The following is a 13,279-nucleotide window of genomic DNA, read 5'->3' on the forward strand; positions in this document are numbered from 1 at the left end:
CACAGCAACGCCGGATCCTTAAGCCACTGAGAGAGGCCAGGGATAAAACCTGCACCATCATGGATACTAGTCAGGTTCATAACCAGCTGAGCTACAATGGGAACTCCTGCACTTACATTTTTGACTGAGCTCTGCTCTAAAAGTCTAAGAACTAGCTCGCAGTTGGTTGGATCATGGTATTATGGAGATGCAGCCCATAAGAAACTTAGAAGTACTGCTAAGAGCTAAGTGGGCAAGTTTACATTGTCTCATGGCCCCTGGTTATATCCTTCAGGTAAAGCCAGGTTACATACACATTTTCAGCATCAAGAAGGAAGAGAACAAATCTTTATTTGTTTCAGGCACTAAGCTGGGAACTTTATGGAAATAATCTTATTAAAGCTCCAGAAAACCAACATTATGGCAATGTCCCCATTTTACAGACAAGGAAACCAAGGTACAAAGTTGGTGGTAATTTATCAAAGTTTCCTGGACAAGATAAAAAACCAAGGTATGATTGGAATAAATATCTAATTGAAAAAAAAAAAGTCTTCTTTTTTCCTACTCTTTTCTACCACAGGAGGAAATAAATCAAAGTGTCAGTTTAACTCATTTTACCTCTTTTGTAAAACCCACACAAGCAAACCCCAAGCACATGTCCTACAGACCAACATAAAAAAATAATACTCAAAAGATCAATGAATACAATATGAATCCATTAATAAATATGTCAGAACTAACTAACTATTTTAAGGTACTCTGTTGTTGCATAACCCAAATGAGTTTATTTCCTGATCAAAAAAACACCCATCATTTCTCCTTTCCATTTTTCTTTGGACTTCCCTTTATCTAGTCAATGTTCCTTTTGTTGAGACAAAATTTTATCCTAGAAAGTAAGTGGTAAATATTTTTCAGGTGTACCTATCTATCTCACGACAAACATAGACAGCGGTGTCCATGTTTGTACAACTTGGTCCTACCCCATTGCCCTTAGGTGACTGGACCAGGGAAAAGACACCCGACTCAAGCTGGGGCAATCAAAACCTCAATCCAAGGAATCTGGAACTGCGTCTAAGTAGATGAAAATAGGGTGGCTGCAGGGCAGCCATTGTCTACTGTGTGTGAAGAGAAAGGAAAATCATCTTCAGAGAAAATGAAGGAGACAGAAGCTAGAAGGAGGCCAGAGAAATCAGCAGCCTAAGAGGAAAAGCCTGAGAGTTGCTGCCAGTGTTCCTGATGCCTTTCCATTCACTTCTAGCCCATTCCACTGGTCTGGGTGAGTCCTGTTTTTGAATTCCATAAAACATCCATGCACTCCTTCAATAAATCCACTTTCTGTCTCTCTCTTAAGCTAACTTGAGCTGGAATCTGTTTATTTTAACTAAAAGCATCTTTCAGAGTTCCTGGTCATGCAGTGGGTTAAGGATCTGGCGTTGTCACTGCAGTGGCTTGGGTCACTGCTGTGGTGTGGGTTCAACTCCTGGCTGGGGAACTTCCACATGCCATGGACATGGCCAGAAAGAAAAAAATAAAAATAATTTTAAAAAGCATCTTTATCAGGTACCACAAATTACTTACGCCTAAGCCAAGGCAAAAAATTCCAGAGGCTAGATTCCCCAGAGAGGTCATTATTATGGTACATAAAGTCTGCTCAAAATCACGGATGCTCCCATCTATGACAATGCAATGGCCAATGCAATAGCCAAGAGAGGAGCTGACATCTGAGGACACGTGGAGGAACTCAACAAACACCCCACTGTGGGATGTGATGATACACACATGCAAGCTGTAGAAGGGCAGTGCAGACAAACCAGGGAGAAACCGTGCTCCAGTTTTATACCCACACTGGCACATCTGTGTTCCGTATTCACCAAGCCCTTTCCTACCTAGGAAGACGGTTCCTCTGGTCAATAACAACAGAAAAACCTGCTGTTGTCATTTGTGTAATCAAAGGCTGAAAGGTGTGGCTGTATTTTGTTGCTCAAAACAAGGCTTATGAATAAATTTCAGCAGAGGATATAAGAAATCAGGAGGTGCCATTGGAAAAAAAAAAAAGTAGATGGTAAGATCTGGAAGCACTGGGCTGGATTTGCATCCTGGCCACATTTGGCCAGGGAAGGGCAGAGGAGCTCCCTTTGTCTATGGTATGTGCGGTCTGTGGCTCACATGCATTTATTATAACAGGATTCCTGGGAATCCTGTTATGTCTTATCAGTTATTTCTAGTCCTCATTTAAGAAAATCCCATTTAAGTTCACCCAGTACCAAGGAAGAGACACAAACATCAGAGGAGGGTGTGCTGTGTGCCAGGCAGAGAGCTTGCCTCGGGATCCTCATTAACATACAGTATTTCAAAATGAATGACCAAAAGTCAGGTAGTCCTTGCTTAAAGCTTTCACTCTAACAGGGTTTCTAACAAAGTATAGGAGGATAAAATTTGAAATCCAAGCTATGTGTGGACCAAGTGTGAACCAATATGTTTATGTGCAATGGCAAGAGAAAAATAGGAGAGGCTTCACAATAAATATACCATTCATGTTCTCTTCTTTAAAAAAAAAAAGACTACAACTTTGAGAGCGCCCGTTGTGGCTCAGTGGGTTATGAACCCGATTAGTACCCATGAGGATGTGGGTTCAATCCCTGGCCTCGCTCAGTGGCTTAAAGATCCAGTGTTGCTGAGAACTGCAGTTTAGTTCACAGATGTGGCTTGGATCCCGCGTTGCTGTGCCTGTGGCGTAGGCTGGCAGCTATAGCTCCGATTCGACCCCTAACCTGGGAACTTCCATATGCTACACGTGCAGCCCTGAAAAGCAAAAAAAGAAAACCAAAAAACCAGAACACTGTTTCAAACTCTATGCAGGCCTATAAAGCAGACACCCTCATTTCAAACACTGGGAAACCAAAGCCCGAGACATGATGGTACTTGCACAAGTGTCCTAAGCCAGAGATGGGCTCAAAATCCCATTGTATCTCTTACTGCCCATGTTACCTTAAAAATGGTTAATCTTTCCAAGTCTTATAAACAGCGTCCACACAGCTTTCAATCTGACACCCTTGAGAGTAAAATACACTGTATTTTTGAGGACCACATTTATTAACAAGCAAAGAGCTCAACTTTTCTGTAATCATTTGCTCTCCCATTAAAAAGAAAAATTTTTAAATAGGAGGAATATTTCTAAGCAATTTTAAAGATGATAAATGACAGGTAAAGTTAAAAAGCAAAGGGCAGAAACATTCTCCAGAGGTGATGGAGCAGAAATAAAAAGAGGGACTACTAATTCCTGTGTGCCTTCTGTGTCCCTGACATCTGGATAAGCATTTTAATAAAAACACTAATACCACTAACAGACACTTTTTATATTCCAGACACTACACTAAGCACTTCACATGTATGAATATGGTCAATCCTCATGATACTCACACAAGGCAGGTAATCATCTCCCAACATCGCAGAGGAAGGAAGAAGGTTATTAGACAGGTAATATAACAAGGTTCATAATTGGCAGAACTAGAATCAAACCCAAAGTCCAAGCTCTTATAACCACTTAGCTACCCACAAGGTACTCCCTCTACTATAAAGTGGGAGAAAGCCTTTATGGGAAAGCCTTCCTACGCAGCTCATTTTCAGGAGAGATGAGTGGGTAGAAAAGGGAAAATAATGCATCAGAAAGCAGGCGTGAAAAATCACCTCAGTTCCAGAGCACTGTAATTTGACTAGTAATAGTTAGAATTGTAGAACCTTATATATATGAATAGAAAGTATCTTAGAAGGTATCTAATCACCACCACGTCTTTGAGATGTGCGGAAATTAAGGAAAGACGCGACCAACGCCACACAGCTAGTCAGCGCGAGACCAGGGGTTAAAACTCAGGACTCTGGAATCTAAAAGATAAAATAAAAAAAAGAAAAACAATAAATAAAAAATAAAAAATAAAACAAACTAGTGAATATAGCAACAACAACAAAAAAGAGGCCCACAGATTTAGAGAACAAATGAGGTGTTACCAGTGCAGAGAAGGAAGAGGGGAAGGGGCAAGATAAGGCTAGAGGACTAAGAGTTACAAACTACTATGCAGAAAGTAAATAAGCTCCAGGGTATACTGTACAGCACAGGGAACACAGCCAGTATTTTATAATAGCTTTAAAGGCAATATAATCTTTAAAAATTGAGAATCACTATGTTGTACACCTGTGACTTGCATAATCAAACTCAGGACTCCGTCTGACCTGGAAGACGGAGCCCATGTGGTGGGGTGCAAAGTTACTCAGCTGCTAAATGCCACCTCTGCAAATGCACTTTTTTCCCCCAATTGAAGGATTTTCTTTTTTTAATTTTCAAAAATACTGTAACCACAAACAACAACAACTGGGCAGCTCTTATTTATTTTCAAACCTGACCCCCCTGATGGTTTCTCTTCTCATTTCAAACACAGAAGTTCTAGGTGAAGAAAGGGAGCTGTTCATGGATCAGCGTGATTTTATCTACTCATCCAAGATCACTTTTGAACCCCACAAACACCATTGGAGCAGTTTTAGAATTAACACATACCCAGTGGTAGCTAATAGCAGCAATGCCTCACATAGCATAGAAAAACATGTAAAAAAAAAATCTTTGGAAAGTTTCACTTGACACCCACCCAGACTTGACACCCTCCCTGCCAGCCCCTACCCCATTCAACCTCAGGAATTCAGAGGTTCAAACAATGCACGTTGGATGAAAGCTCCCACCTCAGTGGCTGCCCTGCTTTTGCTTCCCAGCTGATAGCACAGGTCCTCAGAGGCTAAGCGCTGAGTGCTGGTGGAAGAGGACCTTCTCCATCTGGTCAGTGGTTAAATGAGGAAGATCAGAAGGGAAGTGAGAACTGGACACAGACCAGACTTCTAGCTTCATGGAATGCCCTGATGTGTAGTTCATGGTGGGGTTCAAGTCTGAGTGAACTTCCTCACCCCCATGCCCAAACCCACTACCTGATTTATATGAAGAGAGAGGAGAGAATTAGTTAAAATTAAAAGAAAAAAAAACCCAACAATACCCCCTCCCCCAAATCAAAAAACCTAAAATTAGGTCTAGACAGGGCAGGGTGGGATCATTCCTCATTCCTGGGGGCAGCTCTGAAAGCAACAGGAAATAACAACTACAAAAAAAGCCTACTTTAGTTTTGCTTTGGTTGCTCTTTGGAACACGGAAATGTGAAAGCTCGGTAAGGAAGCAGCAAGTTTCTTTATTTCTTCTCCCTCATCCCCTTTTGACCTTTCCTGAAAGTTCAGCCAAAGAGGGTCTGCCTCATGAAGAGGACTCCCCAGGATTTTTAGTGGGGTGACCTACCCAGAGTCTAATCCGCCATCATCTCTTGCCTGGGTGTGTGCAAAACCAGCTACGGAATCAGCTACTGTTGAGTCTGCATGGCTAGGTGAGGGGTCTCTTGAAAACACAGACCCTACCCCTTCACTTCCCTGTAGCTGCTCAAGCAACACAGTGGAGAATCTGCTTGTCTCACGGACGACAACCATGAGACCTGACCCCCCACCTTCTCTAATGTAATTTCCAACCCATCTGCATTGCCTTGACATACCAGCCACAGTCACCTTCTTTTCTTCCTCAGAATAAAGGTTTGTTCCTACTTTGAGACTTGGCCTATGCTGCTCCCTCTGCCTGGAATGCCCTTTTCCCAGATCAGGGCATGTCTGGGTGCTTCTGCAATTTTCAGATGTTACATCAGGTGTCACCATCTCCAAGAGGTGTTCCCTGTTCTCAGTGAGTGTGTAGGAGCCTGGACACTGTCTCTCATGTCATGCCGCTTTATGTTCTTTATGGCCAATCTTTCTTTCTTCTTCCCTCCCTCCTTCCCTCCACTTTCTAATTGTGTGTGTGTGTGTGTGTGTGTGTGTGTGTGTGTGTGTGTGTGTGTGTTTTAATAGCTTTACCTGCAGCATATGGAAGTTCCTGGGCTAGGAGTCAAATTGCAGCTGCAATTACAGGCCTAAGCCACAGCCACAGCAACACCAGATCTGAGCCACACCTGAAAACTATGCTGCAGCTTGCGGCAACACCAGATCCTGAACCCACTAAGCAAGGCCAGGAATTGAACCCAAATCCTCATGGACACCATGCTGCGTTCTTACCTGCTGAGCCACAACAGGAGCTCCAACTGTTTTTTGTTTTTGTTTTTTCCCTTTTTCTGGGCCACCCCTCAGCATATGGAGTGCTCCATGCCAGGGATTAGATCCAAACCACAGCTGTGGCAACATGGACCCTAAATCCATGTGCCAGGCCAGGGCTCGAACCTGTGTCCAGTGCTCCCGAGACACTGCCCATCTGTTGTGCTACAGTGGGCACTCCTAATGTTGCTTTTTTTGTTATTGTTTGTTTATCCATCTCTATCTTCCACCATCAGAATCAGAATGTAATTTCCACAGGAGGGACTTTAGTTGATCTGTTCACCACTACATCCCTGAGGGACTGGAATAGGGCCTGGCCCCTGGTAAGAAGGTGGACAATAAATACCTGCTCAGGGGAGGAACGTTTTAACTGGACAGAACCTAGACACAGTTACTAAGTAAATATATTCACGAATGACTGACATCTGTTGAGCATAATGTAAAGTAAGGATGTTCCAAAAGCACCTCCCACACCTTGGCCCAGACAAACTTACAGGTTAAAACAAAACAAAACAAAAACAAAAACAAGCTTTCTATTAACCTGATACAAACTATTGCCTTTGGAATGGGTTAGCAATGAGATCCTGCTGTGTAGCACTGGGAACTATGTTTAGTTACTTGTGATGGAGCATGATAATGTGAGGGAAAAAAATGTATTTTTTTGTCTTTTTTTTTTTTGTCTTCTCTGGGGCCACACTGGCGGCACATGGAGGTTCCCAGGTTAGGGGTCTAATCAGAGCTATAGCCGCTGGCCTATACCACAGCCACAGCAACCCAGGATCCGAGCTGAGTCTTCAACCTACCACAGCTCACGGCAACACCAGATCCTTAACTCACTGAGCAAGGCCGGGGATTGAACCTACAACCTCATGGTTCCTAATCAGATTCGTTAACCACTGAGCCACGACGGGAACTCCCAAAAATGTATACATGTATGTGTAACTGGGTCACCATGCTGTCACAAAAAAATTGTATTGGGGAAATAACAATTTAAAAAACAACAAACAAACAAAAAAACACAAATTTTCCACCCAGAGAACAAGGTGAGCTATTAACTCCTCCTCAGATGAGGTATTCTGGGAATTAGAGAAAGGTAGAAGGGACAGATCTAGGATGTACTTACTTTTGGGAGCTATTGAGTGGATGGAGTTTTAGATTTCGCCCCAATGATGTCAACCCTAGAGGAACAGGGTCCCTTTATATCAACTCTGGGTGCTGAGTGAATATGAGCCATTGACATTCTCGTTCAGAGAACGGCCTGGACTGTCACAGCCGTCTCCAATCCCAGTCAGCTGAGACTGCCTCTCAAGGTCTTTCAAGATGCTGCCTGCCCTCCCAGCTCAATCACTGGGAACCTCTTTTCTCAGAATCAATCAACAATTCTCCTAGGAAACACAGACGACATGTCACATGAGCACTAAGCACCTCACGTGGGCAGTGTCATCTTTCAGGCTGTTAACAAGCCCAGAAGATAAGAAGTTCCACTGTTTAGGTTTAATAAGTGGCAACAGTGAAGGGCAGAGAAGTTCAATAACTTGTCTCAGGCCAAGGGGCTATGACCTGGGATAGAATCTCAGGACCCATTAGTTACATCAAAGTAGGACTCATGTGCATTTCCTGCAGGTTCACTGGGACTGGAGGAGGAAGATGAGAGACATTCTTTCGTGGAAAAAAGAAGGGTGGGTAGCCTAAAAGAAGCAGAGAAGAAAGTAAAATGGGCCAGGGTGTGGGAAGTGATAAAGAAGGGGAGAATTCGGGAGTTTCTGCTGTGGCTCAGTGGGTTACAAACCCAACTAGTATCCATGAGGATTTGGGTTCAATCCCTGGCCTCACTCAGTGGGTTAAGTTTCTGGCATTGCTGCAGGCTGTGGTATAGGTCACAGATGAAGCTTGGATCCCTCATTGCTGCGGCTGTGGTATAGGCCGGTAGCCGCAGCTGCAATTTGACTTCTGGCCTTGGGAACTTCCAGATGCCACAGATGCATCCCTAAAAAAGCCAAGGAAAAAAAAAAAAGAAGAAAAAAAAAAGAAGAAAAAAAAAAAAAAAAAAAGAAGAAGAAGAAGGGGAGAATTCAGTTAAGCAAAGATGAAACTGAGTCACTGAGTTATCTGCCTTAAGAAAAATGTGAGTACATGGGCTGCTGTGTGCCGCCTCTATCCAGAGACCTCTCTTTAATTTACAGGGACATGTGACTTCACTACTAACAGCCCTGTGACATGGATTCCTATCCGGCTTCACTGCATGGGTGAGAAAATCCAGGTTCATGGAAGGTAAATGACCGACCCTGGCCCACAAGGTCACAGAGCTAGGAAGAGGTGGAGTAGGACATAAGCACATGCATCTGATGCCACAGTTCATGGCCTTCACTGCTGTGTTACATGACTTCTGTTACAAGGTATTTTCCACCTACTGGTCTCCTCTATGAAATTACACATAGTTTAAGCATTTGACATATCATCTTGATCACCATGCATAACACTGTTCTGGAAATGCTTGATCTAGATTCACCAAACCACAGCTACCTGGTTCCAGCCACTATCTAAAGCAAGACCAGAGGAGGAGATAGGCTTTTGCAATCACCATTCCTTGGCTATCTCCTGGCCCTACAATGAAGAAATACAGGCAGGGGTTCCCTGGTGGCCTAGCGCTTAAAGATTTGGCATTGTCATTGCTAGGGCTGGGGTTTGATCCCTGGCCCAGGGACTTCCACAGGTGCGGCCAAAACAAACAAACAAACAAAACCACAAAAAATGGTGGTGTTCCCATTGTGGCTCAGCAAGTTAAGAACCTGACTAGAATCCATGAGGATGTGGGTTCAATCCCATCCCTGGCCTCACTCAACGGATTGCTGTGAGCTGTGGTATAGGTTGCAGATGTGGCTTGGATCTGGCACTGATGTGGCTGTGGATTGGACCCCTAGCCTAGGACCATCTGCCACGTTCGTAGCCCTAAAATGAAAAAAACAAAAACAAAACAACAACAACAAAAAAGGGCATGTGGGTAGCTGCTCAAAACGGTGTCTCTGTGTTTGTTAATGATTATCAGTGAGTATTAGGATGGAATTCACTCCTACCTTTTGGGCTGCTGGCTCTGTCCTGCTATGTGAACACTCAGGGTACAGGATGATTATCAGTCAGGTGCCTGCCTGGGCCTGACTCCAGTACCCTGGGCTTAAGATGCAGTCTAGCATACAGTGCAGTTAATTCAATATGGAAAAATCTCTGGATCATATGTACCTTCTTTCACTCAATCAATATTTACCGAGCACTTCCCACATGCAAACACTGTTCTGGGCACTAATACACATCTGCCGATGAGATCCACAGGGCACTGTCTCTGGAGCTTGTCCTACAGTGGAATTTCTCAATGTTGGCAGTATTGACATTTGAGGCCAGATAATTCTTTGTTGTGAGGGCTACCTCCAAGTACTGTAGGATTTTTAGCAGCATCCCTGGCCTCTACCCACTGGATGCCAGCACCCCTTTCCCCCTTGTGACAATCAAGTATGTTTCCAGATCCTGCCAAATGTCTTCCAGAGGACAAAATCATACCTGGTGGAGGACAACTGCTTTAGAGACAAGTAGAATAAAAGAACTATTAACAATTAAACACCAAGTAAAACTCATAGATGGCCAAAGAATATATGACAAGATGCTCAGCATCAGTAATTATCAGAGAATGCAAATCAAAACTACTATGAGGTACCTACCCCCTTACACCATGCAGAATGGCCATTGTCAAAAAAGTCTACAAACAATAAATACTGGAGAGAGTGTAGAGAAAAGGGAACCCTCTTACACTGTTGGTGGTAATGTAAATTGGTGCAACCACTATGGAAAATAGTATGGAGGTTCCTCAAAAAAAACTAAAAATAGAATTACTAAAAATTGAATTATCAGTCATTAAAAAAATACAACTCAGCAATCCCACTCCTAGGCTTCTACCTGGAGAAAACCATGGCTCGAAAAGATACATGCACCCAATGTTCACTGCAGCACTATTTACAATAGCCAAGATATGGAAGCAACCTAAATGCCCATTGACAGAGAATGGACAAAGAAGATGTGTTACATATATACAATGGACTATTACTCGGCCATAAAAAAGAACTATATAATGCCTTTTGCAGCAACATGGATGGACCTAGAAATTATCGTAGTAAGTGAAGTTGTTAGTCAGACAATGAGAGACAAATATCATGTAATATCACATGTGGAACCTTAAAAAAGGATACAAGTGAACTCATTTGCAAAACAGAAACACAGACTTTGAAAAACTTATGGTTAAAAAGTGGGTGCTAGGGAGGGGTGGACTAAGGGTTTGGGATGGAAATGTTCTAAAATTAGGTTGTGGTGATGGTTGTATAAATATAAATATAATAAAATTTCCTGAACTATTAAAAAGAAGCCAACAAGATATTTTCAGATATCTTAAGTAGCTCAACTGGAAATGGAGTTAAGTTCCAAGCATGTTCAAAATTCACATCAAAACTCACCTTCCTGAAGAAATCAGTGGAGAGAATGTATACTGGACCAGCGCTCTTGCCAAGTGGCTCTCAAGAGAGATTGGAGGGATAACCCTGTTTTCTGGATGTTAGCATTCAACTGCTAGCCCCTTTCTGCCCGGTAGAGGTTGGAGAAAAGCAAACAAGAAATGCTGGACAGCGAACAGCCATTTCTATGGCTTTAGCATCAACCTGGTCAGCAATTGTGGTCAACTTTGGCAGACAATCCCTGGGGAGGGTGTTCTCATAAAGGACGACCCCTTATCAGATTATCTCCTGATTTCATAAGGCAGGTGAAAAGAAAAGCCAGGTTTGAAATAGAGAAATGCAGAGAGAAAGAAAGGAAGGGAGGGAGGGGGAAGAAGAAGAAAGGAAGGAAGGAAAAGAAAGTGAGAAAGAAAGAATGAAGGAAAGAAAGAAAAAAGAAAAGGAAAGAAAGATTATTAAATCTGGAGCTAAAGGCCATCAGGAGAAACCAACCTGTTGTCAATGAGGTGTACACAAGATTTAGAATCAGGAGGCTTGGGTTTGTGTCCCAGCTTTGCCATGTAACTAAGAGCACTGGCCTAAAAATCAGGGTCGCTCTCTAAACCTCAGTTTCTGACCCTGCGAAATGGGAATGTTAAGAATCGATCTCATTTAAAATGCTTTGTTTGTCTCTTGTATTAACACAGGTTGAACCTAAAATTTACCCCAAAGGCACAGATGAGAATCACATCATGAGTCATACACTCTATTTATTGGTCATAAAATAGGTGTTACAGTCTGTCCTAAATGCCAGACATGCATTATCGGCTTCATGCTAGTGCAATGGGTCCCATAATTAATTAAATGTGGAAATGATCTGTAAACTGTTGAATGCTATGATGTTCACTGCAAGTGGTTGTTTTAAGTGGGTTAAATAATTACCTTTTTCTCCAGAAAAAAGTTCTCCTGAATTATGAAGAGGTCAAGCTGTGATATTAGAATTGAAAAATCAATCCACCAGTTAAATCCTGTAGAGAGCAGGCAACCCAATGGCTGAGGATTAATTCCATTCTGATTTCTCAGTGATAAGCAACAGATTAACTCAAAACCACCACCTGCAGTGCCGGTGTTCACAAAGCTGGGGAAACTCTTGCAAACTCTCCTTATCTGATCATGACCTGCTCATGTCTTGGGCTAGCTACTTTTGTTCTCACCAAAATGGAAATAAATACATGTTGACTGCTTTGTCCATGCCCTGTGCTTTGACATACATTTCATCCATTGCATTCTCACAACCACTTTATGAAGCAGATATTTTTGGCCCTTGGGGTTGAGAACGATTTGCCCGAGGGTCCCAGGTAATAAGGGGCTGAGCCAAGCTCAAGAAAGAGTCACCAAAGGACAAAGGGGAAAACAGGCGACATACCTTCACGGAAGCTTCTTCACAGAAAGCAGAGCTCTCTACAGAAATACATACTCTGAGTTGTTTTCCAATTAAAAAGTCAGAGGAGGTACTAATGAGAGACTGTCAAACATTTATTTTCAGAAAACCATGAAGGATATTTCTGCTGTTTTTTTTTTTTTTTTTTCCAGGATGAAACATCCTTTTTTACTTAAAACCTATCGTTAGGCTGTATTTTTAGACACCATGGTACAACATCAATGAGTCAAAAAAAAAAAAAAATGGGAGGGCACAGATATTGTAAACAGGAAAAGTCACAAAGTGGAACCAAGAAAAGCTGAGAACACAGCCCGTGGGCTGTGGGGGATTTTCGTTCTTGTCTGAATTTCAGGTTGACCAGAAAAGAAATTCTCCAGTCGCTGGGTAGAAAGTGGAAACTTTGGCTTCAGTGATTATGCAAGTAGCAGACACCCTGTGGTTTGGAAACTTTTGCTTTGCCAACTGTCAAGTTTTCTCTTTTGCCGTGAAAAACAGCCTGTAGGAAGCAGTTCTGCATCTTTCAAAAACTTTAAAGACAAGCGCAGCTCGGGTGAAAGGATTTTAAAAATAAACTGCTGTACTTGTAATTTAAAGATATTTGGGTACTGTTTTTTCAGGAAGGTACATTTGGAAATCTCGGCTCAACATAAGCCATCCACAGAGCATAGAAATCACACCTATTGCCCTAAAAATGAACCAAAATTAATCAGAAAACCTAATTTTCGTCTTCTTTTTTTTTTTCTTTTCATGGTTGCACCTGTGGTCCATGGAAGTTCCTGGGCTAGGGATCTATTTGGAGCTACAGCTGCAGACCTATGCCACAGCCACAGCAAGACCAGATCCGAGCCACATCAGTGACCTATGTCACAGCTTGTGGCAATGAGGAATTCTTAACCCACTGAGTGAGGCAGGGATCAAACCTGCATCCTCACAGACACCATGTTGAGTTCTTAATCCACTGAGCCACAATGGAAACACCTACACTAATTTTAGAGAGCACATCTATTGTCAGTGTTTTCATGTTTCAATTTTTCATCATGTTTCAATTTTTTATCAGCTCTGTTAGAATGTCTCTGATATATGCTTTTCAAAATCTCTGTTCTTTGGGGTCCATGCATAAGGAGAGGCTGAAATAAATCCTTAGGAAGTTCATAATTAATACAAATGGATTATATTCGGTTCGGAGTCCTAGCTTGGTTGGATGTCATATTCGGGTAGGGCTTTAGAA

General features: G+C 42.4%; 1 protein-coding gene across 10 annotated transcripts in view; it reads right to left on the reverse strand.

Annotated features, from left to right (window-relative positions):
* FRMD4B (FERM domain containing 4B) overlaps window positions 1-13,279 on the reverse strand; it is a 377,327-nt gene that overhangs the window by 141,755 nt on the left and 222,293 nt on the right. The window contains exon 1 of one of the 10 annotated variants that reach the window (XM_021069205.1): window positions 4,708-5,832. The exons of 8 other annotated variants lie outside the window; for them this stretch is intronic. The gene's annotated coding sequence lies outside the window, so the exon portion shown is untranslated. Of the gene's footprint in view, window positions 1-4,707; window positions 5,833-13,279 lie in introns of those variants that run through there. One more of the 10 variants, XM_021069207.1, reaches the window with a different exon arrangement.

This window comes from Sus scrofa, chromosome 13 (genome assembly GCF_000003025.6).
Source record: "Sus scrofa isolate TJ Tabasco breed Duroc chromosome 13, Sscrofa11.1, whole genome shotgun sequence".
Lineage (NCBI taxonomy): Eukaryota > Metazoa > Chordata > Mammalia > Artiodactyla > Suidae > Sus > Sus scrofa.